The sequence below is a fragment of the Giraffa tippelskirchi genome, chromosome 5 (assembly GCF_054371585.1).
Source record: "Giraffa tippelskirchi isolate mGirTip1 chromosome 5, T2T-mGirTip1v1.2.pri, whole genome shotgun sequence".
Lineage (NCBI taxonomy): Eukaryota > Metazoa > Chordata > Mammalia > Artiodactyla > Giraffidae > Giraffa > Giraffa tippelskirchi.
This window is the reverse complement of record NC_137279.1, coordinates 90087736-90111377: the sequence shown is the minus strand read 5'-3', so window position 1 is coordinate 90111377 and position 23642 is coordinate 90087736. Positions and strand designations below refer to the sequence as shown.

The following is a 23642-nucleotide window of genomic DNA, read 5'->3' as shown; positions in this document are numbered from 1 at the left end:
GAAAACCTTTACTTCCATCATTCCTATAGTTTCTAATGATTAAAAAACAGCCATACAGGGCTGTGGAGAAGAGAGAAAAATCATCCCCTAAAAGTGACTGTTGAAGCCTCTTTCAGAAATACCCACTAGAGTTTATAGACATTTTTCTAAGGAGTAGAAAAAAAGGATGGGAAGAAAAAGAAATGCAAAATTTCTGAGAACTGTTTCCAAAATCTCAGGTTCATAGTGCCTGATAATAATTCACTTTGAAAGATGATCTACAAAGAAGAAATATTCCAGGAATTTTCAAAGAGGAAAACCATGAAGACAGAACACCCGGCAACAAGTCCTATTATATTTAAAAAACAAAAGGCCTTCCTCTAAGTCAGGGATTCTGCATTGAGAACCTGCTCTGTTGCTAACAGGCAGTACACTTTGGGCTAAGCCACTTCTTTTTCTCTAACATGAAAAAGTTTGAACTGATGTTTTCTAAAACTCTTACAACACAGATAATTTATAGTTCCCCAAAACCACTGAAAATGTTTCTGGGCTTTGGGAAACATCAGCACCATGATTCCTACCATTTTTTTCTCATCCCCTAATCTTCTCCTTCAGCTCTACTCATCTCTGATACACCATCCCAAATTACTATCTGTCTGGATGAAATTAGGACTTGCAGCATCTTCCTCATCATCCCTTTAACCCAAGACACTTCTGTACTTATATCTCATGTTCCTGGAAATGCTGGCTTCCCAGGGGATGCATAATGTGTGTTCATTGGTGTTGTTCAGTACGATGAGCTCTCAGTAGAGGTTCCTCTGGGGGCAGGATGTTGGGCACAGAAAAGTGATGCAGAGTAACACTGTTTCTCAAATGACTTTTCTTAACCTTGCAACCCTGACTATTGAGCTCTGGGATCAAGTCTCAGGGAAACTGTCTTTTCTAGGCCACTTTGAAAACTTTGCAAAAATTCCACATAGCTTTCTATGGAAAGAGACAACCCATCTTGCATAATTTTATGCACACATACAGAATAACACACTGAGTGCCCCAGAAGTGAGTTTCATCTTCTGAAAAATTGCATTGCAAGGAGATTTCTCAGTTTCATTTCCATGCAACTCCAATAATAAGAGCTAGGTGATCTAAGAAGAGTAAATCATCAAGTTGCTCACTACTAACCTTACCACAAGTTTTCCTTGTAGCTCAATTGGTAAAGAATCTGCCTGCAATGCAGGAGACCTGGGTTTGATCCCTGTGTCAGGAAGATTCCCTGGAAAAGGAAATGGCAACCCACTCAAGTATTCTTGCCTGGAGAATCCCACGGACAAAGGAGCCTGGCAGGATACCATCCATGGGGTCCCAAGACTCGGACACAACTTAATGGCTAAACCACCAACTTTACCATGGCCTTCTCTTTTGGCTCAGTGATAAAGAATCTGCCTGCAGTGCAGGAGATGCAGGTTCAATCTCTGGGTCAGGAAAATCCCCTCGAGTAGGAAATCAATTTATCCATTGATTCAATTATTATTGAATTTACTATGTACCAAACACCATTCTAAACCACCAAAACCACCAGCATTGCTGTCATCATTTATACCACTACCACCATTATAATTATATGGAACATCTACATACTGTTTTTTCCAATAGTCACGTATAGATGTGAGAGTTGGACCATAAAGAAAGCTGAGCATCAAAGAATTGATGCTTTTGAACTGTGGTATTGGAGAAGACTCTTGAGAGTCCCTTGGATTGCAAGGAGATCCAACCAGTCAATCCTAAAGGAGATCAGTCCTGAATATTCATTGGAAGGACTGATGCTGAAGCTGAAGCTCCGATACTTTGGCCACCTGATGCAAAGAGCTGGCTCATTTGAAAAGACCCTGATGCTGGGAAAGATTGAGGGCAGGAGGAGAAGGGGACGACAGAGGATGAGATGGTTGAATGACATCACTGACTCAATGGATGTGAGTTTGAGCAAGCTCTGGGAATTGTGATGTACAGGGAAGCCTGGCATGCTGCAATTCATGGGGTTGCCAAGTCAGACATGACTGAATGACTGAACTGAACTGAACATAATGCTTATTCAGTTTTCCATACTCATGTCATTTTTTATTACAGTCAGCACTATTTTCATAAAAGCCCTGCAGTCAGTTCATTCAAATTCTGACCTTGATTGGGCATTATACATAGGCATGGACTGTTTGGGTATAAAAATCATATATAAGTAACAGGTTGAAAGAATTAATCCACTGGAGAATAGTAGATTTGTATCATAGGTCAGTGTAAACGTAGTTTCACATTTAGGAATCAGAGGCAGAGGAGAAGATAACAGCAAAATTAAATTGGCTATCAGAACATTAACCAGGAAAGGTCTGCAGATAGACCACATAAACTTGAGAGAATTTATTCCTCAACTCCTCAAATCAGCCAGGAAAATCTTCCTGTGAGACCTGGAGTTGTTTAATGACATTAAAGTGTGATATTTGATTTTGAGTGTTTTGCTTTAGAAAATAATGTAACCTCAAGATTGGAAGAATTAATCCTTGAGTAAAATTTTTTCTGATGCTTGGGCATGTAGAGGATCTTGTTCAGTCTTTTCTAGCCTTCTGTAGAGATTCCACTTCAAGTGAAACAACTGACATTTCTCCAGGGTAAACAGTTACAATTACCATTTGATGAAATCTCTGCATCCTTCGCATTCCCAAATACAAAAATACTCCTGATTTGTAGCTTCGTTTATGGATCTATAGACAGATTCTGGGACAGGCTTCCCCCATGCTTTGGAGTACTCAGTTGTATACCATCATGGCTTGCACCAAAACAGTATATAAAGCTGTTTGTTTGCCTTCAGAAAACAATCACTGTGATACAAATACTTGTTTATAAGAAGTTCAAACACAAACCCAAATCAATACAAAATACATATGCAAAATATCTAGCATTGTAGATAAATGAGTGAAATATTTGTCTTAAAAGTAGCACAAAGAGGGAAAATAGAAGTTGGAGCGTTCCAAGTTTAAGAAATTGTTTATTTTCCTCCCATGTCATCCCCCACCAGCAAAACATCCTCTCTTAACTAATACATATCCTGTATTAGAAATGGAGCAAAAGAAAAGAACAAGGTGTGATACCTCCATCAAGAGATCTGTGATTTAGCAAAGGAGACAATTAAGAATATCTGTTAGAGTGTTAAGTGAAGAAAACAGTATTTCAAGTTTCAACACTGTACAATGATTATTAATATTTGAAAAAAGCCTGTGTTACAAGAAATTATTAGAAAGAAATAGGTGAAAAGTTGTTTTAAAAATAATTTTATAAGTAATTCAAATTTTATTTATCTATATATTCTATATTATGCATATATTTATATGAAATATTGTTTTCCAAGAAAGTGCAATCCAAAGGTTAGAAAAAAGTGTTAACAAAAAGCAACAATAGTGTATGGAGAGGGGAAATCAGTGATTCTGTTATTCAAGAAATATGTTTAGTAAATGCTTATTATTTCCCATACCTCTTACTGGGCAAAGTTATGAAATGAATAAAACATAATCCCTTTCCTCAAGATGCTTAATTTGGAGTGTGGGCAATCCATCCCCAAATAGACATTTATAAAAGAATAAGGGCACTTGAATACATGAAAAGATATTCATCTTAACTCATAACGACACATGCAACTTTAAACTACATTGAGATACTTTTATCACCTTCAGACTGACAAAAATCCAGACGTTTTATTGGGCCAACTGCAGGGAAATAGACATTTTCATACTTTGCTCATAAGAGAACAAAATAGTGAAATAAATTTGGAGAAAAATTGATCAATCTTTATGCAAACTACATAGTCACTTGTGCCTAGCAATCCCATTTCTAGGGATTCATCTTGCATATATGTATATGAAATGATATATACACAAGGTTATTCTTTGTAGTTATGATTGTAATAGCAAGACTGGAACCCATGAGCCCTTCAGCACTGGACTGTTTAAATTAAGCACACAATGAACTCTTTATCAAACTGAGGAAGGACTTTCTACAGTGATCGGAAATGGTCTCCAGGAGGCTTATGAGAATACTCATATTTACTTGTTTTTATGTAAGAGAACACTGAACAGTTTTAGGAAACACAGATGAAAGTTGTTTTCTATTGTGGGGAGTGGGGTTAGCATGGGACAGATGGACCTGGATTGGAGAAATATTCTTCTATTGATTCATATGCCTTTTTATGAGTTATTCTGATTTTTAATAATGTAGGTATACTCTTAAAATAAATGTGAATATAGTGACATAGTGCAATCATACATCTTGGTTTGCTCAAGTGAGTTCTGGTTAATGCCTGTTGTCCAGGATAATTATTAATAGACCCCTACTTTATTCTTAAGAGCATGTGAGCTTTACTTTCATGATAAACTATACATACATCCTATGTGATAGAATGCTAACTTTGATACTCCTGCAAAGTTTGCAATCAGAGTTATTATATATATAATTTCACTTCTTCTAGAGTAATAAACTGCTATCAACATGGAAAAAGGAAGGAGGCAAAGAGTTGGCCCTGAGGCATTCACCCCAATGTGTCATATTCATGCATTGCTTCCTACTTCTTTTCACATCTTCAGTTAAGTTCAGTCACTCAGTCGTGTCCGACTCTTTGCGACCCCATGAATTCCAGCATGCCAGGCCTCTCTGTCCATCACCAACTCCCGGAGTCTACCCAAACCCATGTCCATCGAGTCAGTGATGCCATCCAACCATCTCATCCTCTGTCGTCCTCTTCTCCTCCTGCCCCCAATCCTTCCCAGCATTAGCGTCTTTTCCAATGAGTCAACTCTTCGCATGAGGTGGCCGAAGTATTGGAGTTTCAGCTTCAACATCAGTCCTTCCAATGAACACCCAGGACTGATCTCCTTTAGGATGGATTGATTGGATCTCCTTGCAGTCCAAGGGACTCTCAAGAATCTTCTCCAACACCACAGTTCAAAAGCATCAATTCTGCGGCGCTCAGCTTTCTTCACCATCCAACTCTCACATCCATACATGACCACTGGAAAAACCATAGCCTTGACTAGACGGACTTTTGTTGGCAAAGTAATGTCTCTGCTTTTAAATATGCTATCTAGGTTGGCCATAACCTTCCTTTCAAGGAGTAAGCGTCTTTTAATTTCATGGCTGCAGTCACCATCAGCAGTGATTCTGGAGCCCCCAAAAATAAAGTCTGACACTGTTTCCACTGTTTCCCATCTATTTCCCATGGAGTGATGGGACCAGATGCCATGATCTTAGTTTTCTGAATGTTGAGCTTTAAGCCAACTTTTTCACTCTCCTCTTTCACTTTCATCAAGAGGCTCTTTAGTTCTTCTTCACTTTCTGCCATAAGGGTGGTGTCATCTGCATATCTGAGGTTATTGATATTTCTCCTGGCAATCTTGATTCCAGCTTGTGTTTCTTCCAGCCCAGCCTTTCTCATGATGTACTCTGCATATAAGTTAAATAAGCAGGGTGACAATATACAGCCTTGACGTACTCCTTTTCCTATTTGGAACCAGTCTGTTGTTCCATGTCCAGTTCTAACTGTTGCTTCCTGACCTGCATACAGGTTTCTCAAGAGACAGGTCAAGTGGTCTGGTATTCCCATCTCTTTCAGAATTTTTCACAGTTTATTGTGATCCACACAGTCAAAGGCTTTGGTATAGTCAATAAAGCAGAAATAGATGTTTTTCTGGGAATCTCTTGCTTTTTCAATGATCCAGCAGGTATTGGCAATTTGATCTCTGGTTCCTCTGCCTTTTCTAAAACCAGCTTGAACATCTGGAAGTTCATGGTTCACGTATTGCTGAAGCCTGGCTTGGAGAATTTTGAGCATTACTTTACTAGCATGTGAGATGAGCGCAATCTTAGCAGATTTTAAAAAGTGTTAATAAATCTGCTTAAGTGCAAACTGTCTAAAGTCTGTAATTTCCTCAGGTTGTATCTTACCCTTCAAAGTGTGAGGTGGAGGGAGATGGGCAGTCCAACCCACCTATTACCTATGTTTGTTGCGAAACTAAGGACAGTCTGAAGGGAAGGACCTCAGAAGGTTTGAGAGCGTATAAGATTGTGCAGTAGAAGAGAAGATGAGTTGGAAGCAGGGAACTGATCTAAAAAAGAGGAATGATCCCTGGTAAGCTTATAGAAAGAAACAATCTCTACCATCTTATTTGCTCCTTAAGAGTTCATTTATTCACTCATCCATTCATTCTTTTGTTCACTTATTCATAAATGAAAGAATATACCATGTACCATACCAGAAATCACTGGTGAAACATATGCTTCTTTGAATTATAAAATGTATCTACAATAGGATTGTAAGCCCTCAAGCTTATTACATAGTATTTATTAATGCAACCCAAGAAATTGCTAGTGATTCTTTTTCTTTTTCAAAATTTTATTTATTTATTTTTGGTTGTGCTGGGTCTTCATTGCTGCTCAGGTTTTTCGCAGGTTGAAGCAAGCAGGGGCTACTCTCTAGTTGGGGTGTGTGGGCTTCTCATTGCAGTGGCTTTTCTTGCTGTGAAGCACAGGCTCTAGGGCACATGGACTCAGTAGTTGCAGCTCCTGGGCTCTAGAGCACAGGCTCAATAGCTGTGGCACATGGGCTTAGTTGCTCTGTGGCATGTATGATCTTCTCAGGCCAGCAATCAAACCCGTGTCTCCTACATTGGCAGGCAGATTCTTTACCACTGAGCCTCCAGGGAATCCCCACTGCTAGTGATTCATTTCAACTGCCATCTGGTAATGTGCTGACCAAATAGTATATTGCTGCAACCCATGACCACCCCAATAAAGACAAGTTGAGATAACTATGGGGTAGGAGAAAAGAAAGAGTAGGAAGAGGATAAAGGGCCCCAAAGCCATGTATTGAGGGATAGTATAAATTTCACAAGGGCAAGGAGAAACACACAGGATGTTCTAGGGTAATTTTGGACACCTAAGCCCAAGGATAATGCTCAGTTTGAATTATTATCAATTCTATTGACCCACACATGTGACAAAAATGTGAGATATGTGTGAAATCAAGCAAGCTTAAGGGAAGAAATTCCCACTGCAGAAATTTATGTGATGAATTTGTAGTAATAATGACTATCTCATGTGTAATATTTACTATTCTGTTTGCTGAGAAGGGGGTCACAGAGGATGATATGGTTGGTTGGCATCACTGACTCATTGGATATGAGTTTGAGCAAACTCCAGGAGATAGTGAAGGACAGGAAAGCCTGGCATGCTGTAGTCCATGGGGTCACAAAGAGTCAGACATGACTTAGTGACTGAGCAACAACAGTAACAATCTTCAAAAGAATTCTTTGAATGAGGGTCTACTCTTGTCCTCATTTTACAGATGAGGGAGTCTTTTACATATGGAAAATAGGAAGGGTAAGTGAATTGTTTAAGGTCACACAGAAAGAAAGTAGTAGAGATAATGACTGAATTCAGGAACCAAGATTCAAAGTCCCTGGTCCTGCCCCTAAAATAATAAAACTTTCAATTATTCATAGAGTAACCCAAGTGTCAGGAACACTTAAGCATTGATCACTTTAAATGTTTTGTTTCCTTTAATTTTTATAGGACTGTGTGGCGATCATTATAAATATTTTTCTTTAAAAAACAAGGAAACAGTTGCTCAGACAGAGGTTAAGTTTTTTTTATTTGGAATCATATAGGTGGCACTAGTGGTAAAGAACCTGCATGCCAATGCAGGAGACACAGGAGGTGCGGATTTGGTCCCTGGGTCGGGACGGTCCCCTGGAAGAGGGTATGACAACCCACTCTAGTATTCTTGCCCAGAGAATCCCATGAACAGAGGAGCCTGGTGGGGTACAGTCCAGGGGTTGCAAAGAGTTGGACATGATTGAAGCAACTTAGCAGGCAGCAGGCATATAACCGAAAAGAGATCTGGACCAACACTTTTTCCTCTCTGTTCTGTGTGTTTGCCTTTTCATACTCTTCATGAGGTTCTCAAGACAGGAATACTGAATAGTTTGCCATTCCCTTCTCCAGTGGACCACGTTTTGTCAGAACTCTCCACCATGACCTGTCCATCTTGGGTGGCCCTACACAGTGTTGCACATAGCTTCATTGAGTTAGACAAGGCTGTGATCCTTGTGATCAGTTTGGTTAGTTTTCTGTGATTGTGATTTTCATTCTGTCTGCCCTCTGATGGGTAAGATAAGAGGCTTGTGTGAGAGAGACTGACTGTGGGGGAATCTGGATCTTGTTCTGATGGGTGGGGCCATGCTCAATAAATCTTAATCCAATTTTCTGTTGATGGTTGGAGCTGTGTTCCTTCCCTGTTGTTTGGCCTGAGGCCAAACTATAGTAGGGGTAAGGGTAATGGGACCTCCTTCAAAAGGACTTATGCCCACACTGTTGTATTTAGTGCCCCTGATCCCACAGCAGGCCACTGTCAACCCATGCCTTCGCCAGAGACTCCTGGACACTCACAGGCGAGTCTGGTTCCATCTCTTGTGGGGACACTGCTCTTTTCTCCTGGGTCCTGGTACACAAGGTTTTGTTAGTGCCGTCCAAGAATCTGTTTCCCCAGTCAGTGATATAACAGTGACAGAGTTTATTTTCTTGGGCTCCAAAATTACTGCAGATGGTGACTGCTGCAGTAAAATTAACACATGCTTGCTCTTTGGAAGAAAAGCTATGACCAACCTAGACAGCATATTAAAAAGCAGAGATATTACTTTGCCCACAAAGGTCCATCTAGTCAAAGCTATGGTTTTTCCAGTAGTCATGTACCATATGAAAACTGTATCATAAAAAAATCTGAGCACTGAAGAATTGATGCTTTTCAACTGTGGTGTTGGAGAAGACTTAGAGTCCCTTGGACAACAAGAATATCAAACCAGTCAACCCTAAAGGAAATCAGTCCTGAATATTCACTGGAAGGACAGATGCTGAAGCTGAAGCTCCAATACTTTGGCCACCTGATGCAAAGAACTGACTCATTGGAAAAAATCCTGATGCTGGGAAAGATTGAAGGGGACAACAGAGGATGAGATGGTTGGATGGCATCACCAACTCAATGGACATAAATTTGAGCAAGCTCTGGGAGTTGGTGATGGACAGAGAAGCCTGGTGTGCTGCAGTCCGTGGAGTTGCCAAGAGTTGGACCTGTTCGAGTGACTGAACTGAACTCTGTGTGTTATATCTTACCTGCCTGGGTTGAGTTTGGATCTTGCTTTTTTTTAAGAAATGATGCAGTTGTGGAATTAAAACTCTAAACAGGAAGGAATATGGACAGTCACCCATTTCTTTCGTTCATTTGGCAGAGAGTGAGAATGAGGCTGAGGAAGTCTTGCCCGCTGGGGTGGATCTGGGGGTGAATCCATGTCCAGAAACCTATTTAATTTCATTTTTGCATAAGAACAGTTAAAAACAATTTTATAAAGAACATTCATGATGCATACAGTGACCTGTCTCTGCCAAGCTCTGGTCTTATCTTAGTCCCTAATGACCTGTGCATTTTTGGTAGCTTATCATCTCCTCAGCCTTCAGCTCTCTCATCTGAAAAAAATGAGAAGAAACTGAATCATCTCATCAGAGTAATTGTTTGAGGAGCCAGGATAGAAAAGAGGATACAGGGAGTGACCAGAGCTTTGGGTCCCCATTTCCTCTTCCTATTTCAGTCTGTTTTGTACTTGATACTCCTTGGCTTTATGCATTACAGTTCTGATATTATTTGCTTGAAAATATGGGATTAGATGATTTTCTGGTGTCTTCTTTGATATTTCAAGAGTGCCAGGTCTGTTTCTGGCTAGGGTTACACAGGAATTTTTGAACAAATGTGAAGAATGAAAAAGAATTCCTCATTCCAGAACATAGGCCTACCTTTGGCAGACACAGACCAGGGAGCATTCTGAACAAGTGGAATAATTGAGTGCCTTTATCAAAAGAGTCAACAAGACTAGTGCCTCAGCATATGGATTGAGATCCAGGAACCAAGGACTGTATGACAGTATAATTTAACTAAAAGCTCCTGTGAATGATGAGAGGCAGAGCAGATGGGGAAATTGGGGGAGGATCTGAGACCCCTGATATACCAGTGAATCTTCTGTTTCTGCTGTTTCATACAGAAAATGGATACTTTAAGAGACTAAGGATGAGTGTTTTGGTAGATCCAGATGCCACAGTTCAGGGAAAGTAAAATTGGGGCAGTAATGACCTCTAACATTTTCTGAGTCTCTCTTTAATTGCATCTCCCATTTATTCCCCCTTATATGTGTGCCTTTCCATCTGTTACTAATTATTAAACCCACCTCTCTACCTATCCTTTATATAAAATATTCTCCTCTTTCTCCCCTCACTTAGATATGATCATTAGACCCATCATTTTTGCTAAATGACCCTAAACTATCTACATAGCCTTTCTGAGCCTCAGTTTCCTCATGTAGTGTAAGTTTATATATCCATTATAGCGGGCATTCACTGAATAGTATTACTATTATTACTACTAATGTGTTGGTGGTAAACATATGTGCTGTGCTTAGTCGCTCTGTCGTGTCCGACTCTGTGACCCCATGGACTTTAGCCCACCAGCCTCCTCTGTCCATGGGGATTCTCCAGGCAAGAATACTGGAGTGGATTGCCATGCCCTCCTCCAAGGGATCTTCCCAATCTAGGGGTTGAACCCAGGTCTCCCGCATTGCAGGCAGATTCTTTACCAGTTGAGCCACAATGGAAGCCCAATAAGGACTAAAAAACCCTCTAACAGTGAGGGAGTCTCTGTACCAGATAGATTTCAGGCATCTGTTTAAAAAGCAGAGAATAATAATATTTAACCTGTCCTGTCTTGCCTCCGTGGGGAGGCACTGCTGAAATGTAAGAGTGTGTGAACGTGAAGAGCTGCACCAATGTGCACAGTCTGTGGGAATTCTGTATGTGGGGAGGAGTTCAGATGGCATGGACACCTGCTCAGAGGCTCAACAGCACAAGATGAGCCTGGAAATCTTTGAGCGGTGTGTCCAAACAAGTCTCACATTCCCCTCCTTCTGAATTAGATCCCAGGCAGCTGTACTGAACTTTCATATCCTTAGCCAGCCCAGATCTTTCCTTCCACTTCCCTTTGGTCAAGCAGAGGAACCTTGCCCATTGCTGAATTATTACTGCTGCATACCCCTTGTTTGAAGGACCTGGATACTGAGATATCCCTTAGGGGAAGCATAAGAGCCAGATCTGTGCAGCTAAGGAAATCCTCCCACAAAACTTTTCTTCTGAGCAACTCAGGGGAACAAAGCAATGTGCCAACTAGTTTTTTAATGAGAAGACAAATAAGGAGCAGCTTAGTTGAACTGGGGAAACCAGAGAGTGAGGCTAGGGAACTGTTCCCAGGAGAGGCTGTGCCTGCTTAATGAAGCTGAGCCTCAACTTCAGTGATTAGCAGCATTTTTCTCTTCAGAGACCTCTGCCTGCCTGAGTGGAGGATCTGGGAGCTTTGGGGGAGGCCACAGTTTTCTCCTTTTGCCTTCCTCAATTAATAATAATTGCGAAGGTGAGTACGTAGAGCAGGAAGTGAAAAAAAGCAGCTCTAGAAAACAGTCCTCCTAGGAACCCTTTCTCTAGGCCGGCGGGGAGACACCAGCCTCCCAGCTTTGTCTGAACCATGCAGAAGGGCATATGTTCTCTACCGTCATAGGAGGTCCTGTGGACATAAAGTGGGAGTCAGGAGGCCTGAGCTTTAATCGTGGCTCTGTCACTAACTAACTCTGACCCAAAGTGGGTCACACACCTTTCCTGACCTATACTAAAACATGGAGATTGGACTTGATGAATTACTTGGTTTCTTTGAGCTGTAATTTTATGATTTATGATAAATGATGTGGTTTTCATTCTGATACCAAAGTTAACAGCATCAAGAAACAAGAGTGTAGTAGCCTCAGTTCTGCTTAAAAAAAAAAAAAAAGTTTACTGAGTGTAAAGGAAGTAAAGGGAGAAGTGAGAATATAAGAGTAAGATAAATATAAGTCCCAAGAGATACCATGCCCCAACAGAAGAGGGGTTATACCATCTAGGTTCAAACAAAGGAATGTGTTGCCACACTTACTTGCCCCTTTCAGAACAATTGATAAATTCTCATTTCCTGTTTGGGGGAAAAAAAATTTCTATCATTTTCTTTCAGAAAAAGATGAAGCTGTTCTAATCATCTGCTTGTCTGGACATCTCTGCTTGTCTACAGACCAATAGACACATATATGGCACTATAACTCTCAGACAGTACCAAAAAATCAGAATCACAAGTACAACTTTCAGGGTTGGTAATCATATAAAGGGGCTTCCCAGGTGGTGCTAGTGATAAAGAACCTACTTGCCAATGCAGGAGACATGAGACTCGGGTTTGATTCTTGGGTTGGAAAGATCCCCTAGAGAAGGGCATGGCAACCCACTCCAGTATTCTTGCCTGGAGAATCCCATGGACAGAGCAGCCTGGCAGGCTAGAGTCCATAGGGTTGCACAGAGACAAACAGGACTGAAGTGACAGCACGCACACATGCAATCGTATAAAGAACACACAGTAAGAAAACCCTGGGTTTGAATCAACAGTTGTAAAATAACAATCACAAAGCTGCAGTTCTAAAATACAGTACAATTTAGCTAACCCCATTTTGCCTCATTTGCAAAATTAAAATGTTAGCAGCAGCTGTCTTTTAGGCTGTTGGGAGAATTAAGATCATTTATGTTGGAATGTAGTAAGTGCTAAAAAATAAAATCAAACTTTGTTGATTGCTATTATTATCAGCATTATAGTTACATGTCTAATACCTAATAGGACCAAGGAGATGATTTAAATTCACCAGAGAAATTCAACAAGGGGGGGAAATCCTGAAAGTCTTAGTTCTGTAGAGTTACAGTGTCCCTGCAGAAGCCTCACAACCACTCATAGACCAAGATTCTTAAAAGTAGTCAGCATCATTTCATAAACTTACTCAGACTTAGTTGTCTTTGAGGATATGAACACTTCTGAAAAAGCACAAGCAGACCAGAATGTGGTTGTAAGCAGGATAGTAGGAGAAATAGAGAAGGAATCTTTTCTGTTTATGCATTGAAAAGTTGAATTGTTTAGAATGAATTTTAGAAGTTGTCTGCTTGAGACCAGAATCCCTGCACCATATATGAGTTGCTTCTCTCCCTTTCAAATTATTTCCCAGTATTTCCTCCTACTCATGAATAACAGGGGATCACTGATTCATTCATTAATTCATTCATCAGTATTTGTTGAATACCTATGTGCTAAACACTATACTATGCTAGGTACTGGTAAAACTGGCCATTTTTACATGATAAATATTTTCTAAGGATTTAATGTGTGCTTAAGAACAGTTTATAAATGTTGGATTCAAAAATCATATGTCAGATAAAATTTCTTAAGCTGTTCATTGTGTTAGCCAAATCTTTTGAATCTTAATTGTAACTATTTGTTAGCCTTGTTGTTTCAACAATTGAGAGAGATGATGACATCTCCAGCTGTAATGGTAGCTTTGTCAATTTTTCATTGTAATTCTTTTGAATTTTTCCGTATATTTGTATATAGTTTTTTATATATACAGCTTTTCACTACTATCTGAAAGGAGAGTATTGCTCGGAAACCTTTCATAAGCCAAAAAGATGGCATAAAGCAAAGAGTACCCCTTCTTTGCAAAAGTTTGCCTTATACCACTTTACTTTTGCCAAAAATCTGTATTAGTACATTTTTTGCTAACTAAAAGAAATACAAAGAGGATTTTCACTTAAAAAAAAAACTTATTGAGGTAAAAATTGTTAGGCAGTCAGTGTAGAAGTCAGAGCTTCGGCTCTTTTTCTAATTTCTAATTTCAATTTTAATTCTCACACACAAGCATTTTGTTTCATTAAAAGCTATATTTACTCCTTCAGTTTCCATGCATTCAGAAGAATGCCTCCCTGGTCTGGAGGGTCAGAAAACATTCAGACCTAGGACAAGACAATCACTAGCTGCTGTCCAGTTTATCAAGGAGAAAAACTCCAGGTAGACAATTAGTTCCTAAACATACGTCTAGCCCCTAAATCTGGGGGTCTTGAGAAAGGGTCAAGGGGTGACGTTGCAATGTCTAGAAAAATCTGAGAAACTGGAAGATCCAAGAAAGTCATAAAGATGACAAACTGGATATTGCAGCATTTAAACTGATTTGTCAGAAATTACACATATCGCATATCTAACCCTGAGCCAACCAAAAATGAACACATCAACTCTAATAAAGATATAAAAACTGAGGTTATTCCTTCCTTTTGGAGCTCTCTTCACCCCTTCTCAATATCTATGCTGAGGGTTTTGTATCTCCATCCTTTAAAATAAACTTTGCCTGCATGTGTGTTTGGTGAGTCTGAGGAATTCATTCTTTAACTCTGTGAACAGAACCCTGTTTCCCATTTCATTATCGCACCAATATGGATGTTTGTTAAAAGTGAAGTGGCATAATGTGAACTTTTGGAAAGCAGAAGGTACCTGTACAAATACCAATATATATATATACTAGTAAATGTACTAGTAAATAAGGGGAAATAAAAAATTATGATATGCTGTTATATTGATAATGTAAAATATGTGTATACATATATATATTATGAATACATAAATTAAATCATATTTTCTCAAGGGCTAACTATATTGTAATTATGCAATGAAATCTACAAATCTACTCTATCTGTATTGATTTTTTTTTCTAAAACTCTGTTTTAAGTTACAATATTCTGTGGAACCCTGTACCAAGTTCACAGGACAAAAATCTCCGGAACTGACCAAGCCCCATAGCAACTGTTGCCATGACCCTTCAGTTCCCTGACCCCATATAAAATAAAATACCCACCCTATTACCCATCCTATAGCATCCTAACTAATCACCTAATGCCACCATTCCAGTAGGGATTTTCTCTGTCTTGAGGTTATAAAAATTGGCTACTAGCCTGCAAAAGCCTTTCAACTCTCCCTTGAGCCAACTAGCTGTTCTAATCTTGTCCCGCACTCTAATAAACCTTATTCTCCTCTCATTCTGCCTCATGTCTGGAAATTCTTTTCCAGCCTATGCATGGACCATGATGACATATATATCTAGGTATCCAACCTTTAAGAGACTTTATGTTTCATGTGTATTTTGTAAACAACACACAGCTGGATTTATTTTTAATCCAAATTGAAAAAAATAATCTCCTGTCCATTTAGGTACCTATTTTATGTATATATTTTAGCTTGATTCTTTTGTCTTACTTCATTAGAATTTGTAACACTTAGTATATGCTTTCTTCTCCTTTCTTATTAGTTTCTTTAAAAATCTTTATCTTCTTTTTAAGAACAAGTGCCTTAGAGAATTCTCATATTCTCTGGTCCCCTAAACTCCAACCCTACCATGTTGACATACTTCCTGCATTCTTCTCTTTTGTTCTGGCTTTATTTATTTCTAAGACATCTAATGAAAGCATTTGCCAATATTTTCTAGATTTATTTCTTTTCTTATTGAAAAGCTCTTCCCAAACAGTTGTTGATGAGGGCCTTTGTGTTGCAAAACTAGTGAAATTTTGAAAATTGAGAATTGTTTTGTTTTGTTTAACTGTGTTAAAATGCATAGCATAAAATTAACCATTTTTAAACACAGGCATATCTTATTTTATTGTGATCCTCTTTATTGCACTTGGAAGATATTGTGGTTTTACAAATTGCAGGTCTGTGGCAACCCAGGTTCCAGTAAGTCTACCCACACCATTTCTCAATGGCATTATATTTAAATGAAGACATGTTTGGGCTTCCCTTGTGACTCAGCTGATAAAGAACCCACCTGCAATGCAGGAGACCTGGGTTCCACCCCTGGGTTGGAAAGATCCCCTGGAGAAGGGAAAGGCTACCCACTCCAGTATTCTGGCCTGGAGAATTCCATGAACTGTATAGTCCATCGGGTCGCAAAGAGTCAGACACGACTGAACGACTTTCACTTCACTTCAAGGAAAGTTTACTGTTTTTTAAAAATAATATAATGCTATTTTTACAGTAAACCACAGTATAATGTAAACATAACTCTTATATGCACTGGGAAACCAAAAGAAAAAAAATCGTGTCACTTGCTTTATTGCAGTCATCTGAAAACAAACACACAATATATTCAGGGTACACTTGTATACAATTCAAGAGCATTAAGTATGTTGACTTTGTGCAACTAATCTCCAGAACTCTTTCATCTTGCAAAACAGAAACTCTATACCAATTAGGCAATATTCCTTCATTCCACCTCCCCCCAGATTCTTCCTGGCAAATACCAGAAAGCACTAATTTCTGAGTGCAATCATACACCATTTGCCGTTCTGTGGCTGATGTATTTTACTTACCATAAGGTTCCCAAAGTTCATCCATGTTACAGCATGTGTCAGAATGTCCTTCTTTTTAAGGTAAAATTATTTTCCATTGTACGTGCATATGACATTTTGTTTATTAATTCATCTGTTAATGCACACTTATATTGTTTTAACCTTTTGGCTACTGTGAATAATACAGTAATGAACATGGGTGTGTAAATATTTCTTTAAGATTGTACTTTCACTTCTTTGGGTATATACCTAGAAGTGGAATTGCTGGATCATAAAAATTTTATTTTTAAGTTTTTGAGGACTCTTTATACTGTTTTCCATACAACTTACTGTGGAGCCTTGTACTAAGGTCACAGGATAAAAATCTCTGGAACTGACCAAGCCCCGTAACAACTGTTGCCATGAGCCTCCATATCTAAACTGGCCAGTTCCCTGGCCTCACATTATGTAAAATATCCACATTTCTATCCATCCTATAGCATCCTAACCAATCACCTAATGCCACCATTCCAGTAGGAATTTTTTCTTTCTTGAGGCTCTAAAAATGGGCTGAAAGCCTGTGAAAGGGTACAGCTTTTCCTTGAGACAGCCCACTGTTCTAACAGCATCTCCCACTCTAATATACTTTATTCTCTTCCCATTCCAACCCACACATGGACCACGACATGTCAGTTCCCACTGACAGAGCACAAGGATTCCAATTTCTCCACATCCTCACCAACAATGATTATTTTCTATTTTCTTCATATATATGTATATATATATATATATAGTAGTCATTCTAATTAATGTAATGTGGTAATTCACTGTGTTTTATTTTAATTTGCATAATGATTATTGTTATTAAGTACTTTCTCATGTGCTTATTGATCATTCATATAGCATCTTTAGAGAAATATTTATTTCAAAATTTTCATATATTTTCTAATCAAGTTGTTTGATTTTTTTCATTGAATTGTAAGAATTTTTACATATCTAGATATTAATCCCTTTACAGATATATAATTTGCAAATAATTTCTAAAATTCTATATGCTACCTTTTCACTCTATTGACTGCTTACTTTAATACAGAGAAGTTTTTAATTTTGATGTCCTCCGATCTATCTATTTTTGTTTGTTTGTTTTTGACTACACATTGAATGTCACATCAAAGAAACCATTGTCAAAACCAATGTCATGAAACTTTCCCCAATGTTTTCTTCTGAGAGTTTCATAGTTTTAGCTCATGTTTGGATCATTGATCAACTTGAATTAATTTTTGTATATGATATAAGTAAGTATTCAGTTTAAATCTTTTGCAGGTGAACATACTTATTACTCAACGCCATTTAAAAACAAAACAAAACTGTCCTTTCTTAATTAAATGATCTTGATAACTGTGTCAAAAATAATCTGACCATATATGTGAAGGTTTATTTTTGTGCTATCTGTTTTATTCCATTGGTCTGTTCCATGTATGTCTTTATACCAATACCACACTGTTTTGATTAAAATCAGGAATTGGGAGACCACTAAATTTGATATTCCTTTCCAAAACTGTCTAGGCTACTTGGAGTTCTTTTACATTCTGTATAAATTTTAGGATGAATTTTTCTCTATCCACACACACACAAAAAAATGACATTGGTATTTTGGTAGGGATTATATTGACTCTGTAGATCACTTTGTGTAGTATTGACACCTTAACAATACTAAGTCTTCCAATCAATGAACACATGATATCTTTCCAAGTATTTGTGACTTTGATTCATTTCAGAAACAGTTTGTAGCTATCAGTATATATGTCTTTCGCCTTCTAAGCTATGTTTATTTCTAATGATTTCATTTGTTTTTTAAGCCATCATAAATTGTATTGTTCTTTATTTTTCAGATCACTATTGTATAAAAATATACTGATTACTGCTTGTTTTCTTGTCCTGAAAATTTGCTGAATTCATTTATTAGGTCTAATAGTGAAATCTTTAGAGTTTTATGCATATAAAATCATCTAGTTTTGAGTTGTTTTTTCTAGTTACAAGGTAGTGTTCCCCCACTTTTTTTTTTTCACATGTGGATATCTACAATCCCCAACACAATTTGTGAAAGAGACTACGCTTTATCCAGTGGATATTCTTGGCACTCCTGTCGAAAATCAGTTGACTCAGTTTACTGTATGTTCATGGATTTATTTCTGTGCTCTCTACTCTGTTCCATTTTTCTGTAGGACTGTCTTTGTGCCAGGACCATACTGTTGTAACTATTAGTACAGTTTGTAATATGTTTTGAAGTCTGCAAATGTGGTATTTCCAACTTTATTTTTCCTTTTCAAAATAGTTTTGGCTATTCTGGGTCTTCTGAGATTTCATATACCTTTTAGGATTTTTTTGTGTGTGTGTGTGAAAGATGCAATTGAGATTCTGATGTAGATATCATTGAATCTGTAGGTAATTTTGAGTAGTATGGACAATCAACAGACAGAGGATATCTTTCCATTTATTTATTTCTCCTTTAATTTCTTTCTTCAATATTTGAAGTTTTTAGTGTACAAGTGTTTTGTGTACTTGGATAAGTTTATTCCTAAGCATTTTATTCTTTTTGATGCTATTATACTGAGATTGTTTTCTTAATTTTCCTTTGAAACACTTTAAAGGTTTGTGGTTTGGGAGCTCTGAAGAGCTCCAGTGCCATAGAACTTTATATCTCAGCACAAAGAAGACAGTGAGAGCAAAGTGATAGATAAGAAGTGATTTATTAGAATAAGATGCTTGTGAGATATTCTCCAAGCTAGGCTTCAACAGTACATGAACTGAGAACATCCAGATGTACAAGTTGTGATTTAGAAAAGGCAGAGGAACCAGAGATCAAATTGCCAACATCCATTGGATCATAGAAAAAGCAAGAGAATTCCAGAAAAAAACATCTACTTCTGCTTCATTGTCTATGCTAAAGCCTTTGACTGTGTGGGTCATAAGAAATTGTGGAAAATTCTTCAAGAGATGGGAATACCAGACCACCTGCCTCCTGAGAAATATGTATGCAGATCAAGAAGCAACAGTTAGAACCAGACTTGGAACAATGACCTGGTTCCAAATTTCAAAAGGAGTAGCTATATATTGTCACCCTGCTTATTTAGCTTATATGTAGAGTACATCATGTGAAATGCTGGGCTGGATAAAGCACAAGCTGGAATCAAGACTGCTGGGAGAAATATCAATAACCCCAGATATGCAGATGACACCACCCTTATGGCAGAAAGCAAAGAGGAACTAAAGAGTCTCTTGATGAAAGTGAAAGAGGAGAATGAAAAAGCTGTCTTAAAACTCAATATTCAAAAGATGAAGATCATGGCATCCAATCCCATCACTTCATGGTAAATAGATGGGGAAACAGTGGAAACATTGAGAGACTTTATTTTCTTGGGCTCCAAAATCACTGCAGATGGTGACTGCAGCTATGAAATTAAAAGATGCTTGCTCCTTGGAAGAAAAACTATGATCAAACTAGAGAGCATATTAAAAAGCAGAGACATTACTTTGCTAAAAAGGTCCATCTAATCAAAGCTATGGTTTTTCCAGTAGTCATGTATGGATGTGAGAGTCGGACCATAAAGAAAGTTGAATGCCAAAGCATTGATGCTTTTGAATTGTGGTGTTGGAGAAGACTCTTGAGAGTCCCTTGGACAGCAAGGAGATCAAACCAGTCCATCCTCAAGGAGATCAAACTACTCATTCCTAAAGGAAATCAGTCCTGAATATTCATTGGAAGGATTGATGCTGAAGCTGAAACTCCATACTTTGTCCACTGATGCAAAGAACTGACTCACTGGAAAAGACCCTGATGCTGGGAAAGATTGAAGGCAGGAGGACAAGGGAACGACAGAGAATGACATGATTGGATGGCATCATCGACTTGATAGACATGAGTTTGAGCAAGCTCCAGGAGTTGATAATGGACAGGGAAGCCTGATGGGCTACAGTCCATGGGACTGCAAAGAGTCAGACACTACTGAGCAACTGAACTGAGCTGAGACTTACTAGGGGCTTCCCTGGTGGTTCAGGTGGTAAAGAATTTGCCAGCAATGTGGGAAATTAATTCTTTGTCAATTGTTTCCTTTGCCATTATCTTTTCCCATTCTGAGGGTTGTCTTTTCACCTTGCTTGTGGTTTCCTTTGCTCTGCAAAATCTTTAAGCTTAATTAGGCCCCACTTGTATATTTTTGTTTTTATTTCTATTACTCTAGGTGGTGGATCATGGAAGATCTTGCTTTGATTTATGTCATTGAGTGTTTTGCCTATGTTTTCCTCTGAGAGTTTTATAACTTCTGGTCTTACATTTAGGTCTTTAATCCATTTTGAGCTTATTTTTGTGTATGGCTTTAGAAAGTATTCTAATTTCATTCTTTTGCATGAAGGTGTCCAGTTTTCCCAGCACCATTTATATAAGAGGTTATCTTTGCCCCATTGTATATTCTTGCCTCATTTGTCAAAAATAAGGTACCTGTAGATGTGTGGGTTTATCTCTAGACTCTATCTTGTTCCTAAAGGAGATCAGTCCTGGGTGTTCATTGAAAGGATTGATGTTGAAGCTGAAACTCCAATACTTTGGGTACCTGATGTGAAGAGTTGACTCATTGGAAAAGACCCTGATGCTGGGGAAAATTGAGGGCAGGAGGAGAAGGGGACGACAAAGGATGAGACGGTTGGATGGCATCACCGACTCACTGGACATGAGTTTGGGTGAACTCCGGGAGTTGGTGATGGACAGGCAGGCCCGGTGTGCTGTGGTTCATGGGGTCATAAAGAGTCAGACACGACTGAGTGACTGAACTGAACTGATGTGGGGGACCCAGGTTCAATTCCTGAGTTGGGAAGCTCCCCAGAAGAAGGGAATGACTACTCACTCCAGTATTCTTGCCTGGAGAATCCCATGGACAGAGGACCTTGGTGGGTACAGTCCATGGGCTGGCAAAGAGTTGGACACAACTGAGCAGATGGGCAAGAAATCCCACACCTGAAAACTTAGTGGGCTACAGCTGGTGTTCTGCATGCACTTCTGTGTCTGAAGGTGTATTCGTGATGTATCCGTGGAGAGAGATGTTCTCCACATCTGCCTTTTCCTCCGCCATCTTGTTCTCTTCTATCTTTAATTTTTTGAAAAACTTCCATACTGGTTTCCAAAGTGGCTGCAGCAATTTAAATTCCTACCAATAGTATACTTTTCCCCTAATCCTCCTAGCACTTATCACTTGTATTTTTTTTTTAATAAATTTATTTATTTTAGTTGGGGGCTAATTACTTTACAATATTGTAATAGTTTTTGCCATACATTGACATGAATCAGCCATGGGCCTACATGTGTTCCCCTTTCTAGGCCCCCCACCCACCTCCCTCCCCATCCCACCCCCCCGGGCCATCCCATTGCCCTGGCCCTGAGTCCTTGTCTCATGCATCAAACATGGAATGGTGCTCTGCCTCACATATGATAATATACATGTTTCAATGCTATTCTCCCAGAACGTCCCACCCTCACCTTCTCCCTCAGAGTCCATAAAATTGTTCTATGCATCTGTGTCTCTTATTCTGTCTTGCATATAGGGTTATCATTACCATCTTTCAAATTCCATATATATGCATTAGTATACTGTATTGGTGTTTTTCTTTCTGGCTTACTTCACTCTGTATAATGGGCTCCAGTTTCATCCATCTCAGTAGAACCGATTCAAATGTATTTTTTACTGAAGTTAAAGACATTGATTCCTTCAGCTTTGTTGTTTCTCAAGATTGTTTCAGCTACTCAGGGTCGTTTTTGTTTTCATATGAATTTTGAAACTTTTTGTTCTAGTTCTGTAAGAAATGTCATCAATATTTTGATAGTAGTTGCACTGAATCTTGTAGATTGCTTTGGGTGGTATGGTCACGTTAACAATATGGATTCTTCCAACTTAAGAACACAGTGCATCTTTCCATCTGTGTCATCTTTAACTTCTTTCACCAGTGTCTTAAAGTTATCAGAGTACAGGTCATTTGCCTCTTTAGGTAGGTTTATTCCTATTTGATGCAATGATGAATGGGATTGTTTCTTTAATTTCTTGTTCTGATATTTTGTTGTTAGTGTAGAGAAATGAAATGGATTTTGTATGTTAACTTTGTATTCTGCAACTTTACCAAATTCATTGATGAGCTCTAGTAGTTTTCTGGTAGCATCTTTCAGATTTTCTATGTACTCTATCATGTCATCTGTAAATAGTAACAGTTTTATTTCTCCTTTTCTGATTTGGATTCCTTTTATTTTCTGTTGTGTACATTTTTCAAAATTTATTTTTAATTAAAGGATAATTGCTTTACAATGTTGTGTTGGTTTCTGCCATACACCAACATAAGTCAGCTCTAGGTATACATAGGCCTCTCCCTCTTGAACCTCCATCCTATCCCCCATCCCATCCCACCTCTCTAGGTTGTCACAGAGTGCCGGTTGAGCTCTTTGCATCATACAGCAATTTCCCACTGGCAATGTATTTTATTTATTGTAAGGAACGTTTTGATGCTACTCTCTCAATTTATCCCACCCTCTCCTTTCTCTGCTGTTTCCACAAGTTTGTTCTCTATTTCTACATCTCTATTGCTGCCCAAATAAGTTCATCAGTTCCATATTTCTAGACTCCATACATATGCATTAATATACAATATTTGTTTTTCTCTTTCTGACTTACTTTACTCTGTATAATAGGTTCTAGGCTCATCTGCCCCACTAGAACTGACTTGAATTTGTTCCTTTATATGGCTGAGTAATATTCTATTTACCTCTTTTTCTTCCCTGATTGTGTTGGCTTGGGCTTCCAAACTGTTGAATAAAAGTGGTGAAAGTGGACATCCTTATTTCATTTCTGATCTTAGAGGAAATGCCTTCAGCTTTTCACCATTGAGCATGATGTTAGGTGTGAATTTGTCATATATGATCTTTATTATGTTATGTTCCTTGTACTCCCACCTTCTGGAGAGTTTCTTTTTTTTTAATCATAAATGGATACTGAATTTATCAAAAGCTTTTTCTGCATCTATTGAGATGATCATGTGGTTTTCATTCTTCAAAATGTTAATGCGATATATCACATTGATTGATTTGCAAATATGGAAAAATTCTTACATCCTGGGGATAAATCTCATTTGGTCATGGTTTATTTTTCTTTAAATATATTGTCAGATTCAGTTTGCTATTATTTTGTTGAGAATTTTTACATCTATATTCATCAGTGATATTGGCCTATAATTTTCTTTTTTATGATACCTTTGTCTGGTTTTTGTATCAAGGTGATGCTGGCCTCACAGAATGAATTCAG

General features: G+C 38.4%; 1 protein-coding gene across 1 annotated transcript in view; it reads right to left on the bottom strand.

Annotated features, from left to right (window-relative positions):
* The window catches only part of LOC145505084 (olfactory receptor 6N1-like), a 38025-nt gene that overhangs the window by 3785 nt on the left and 10598 nt on the right, over nucleotides 1-23642 (bottom strand). The window lies entirely within an intron of this gene.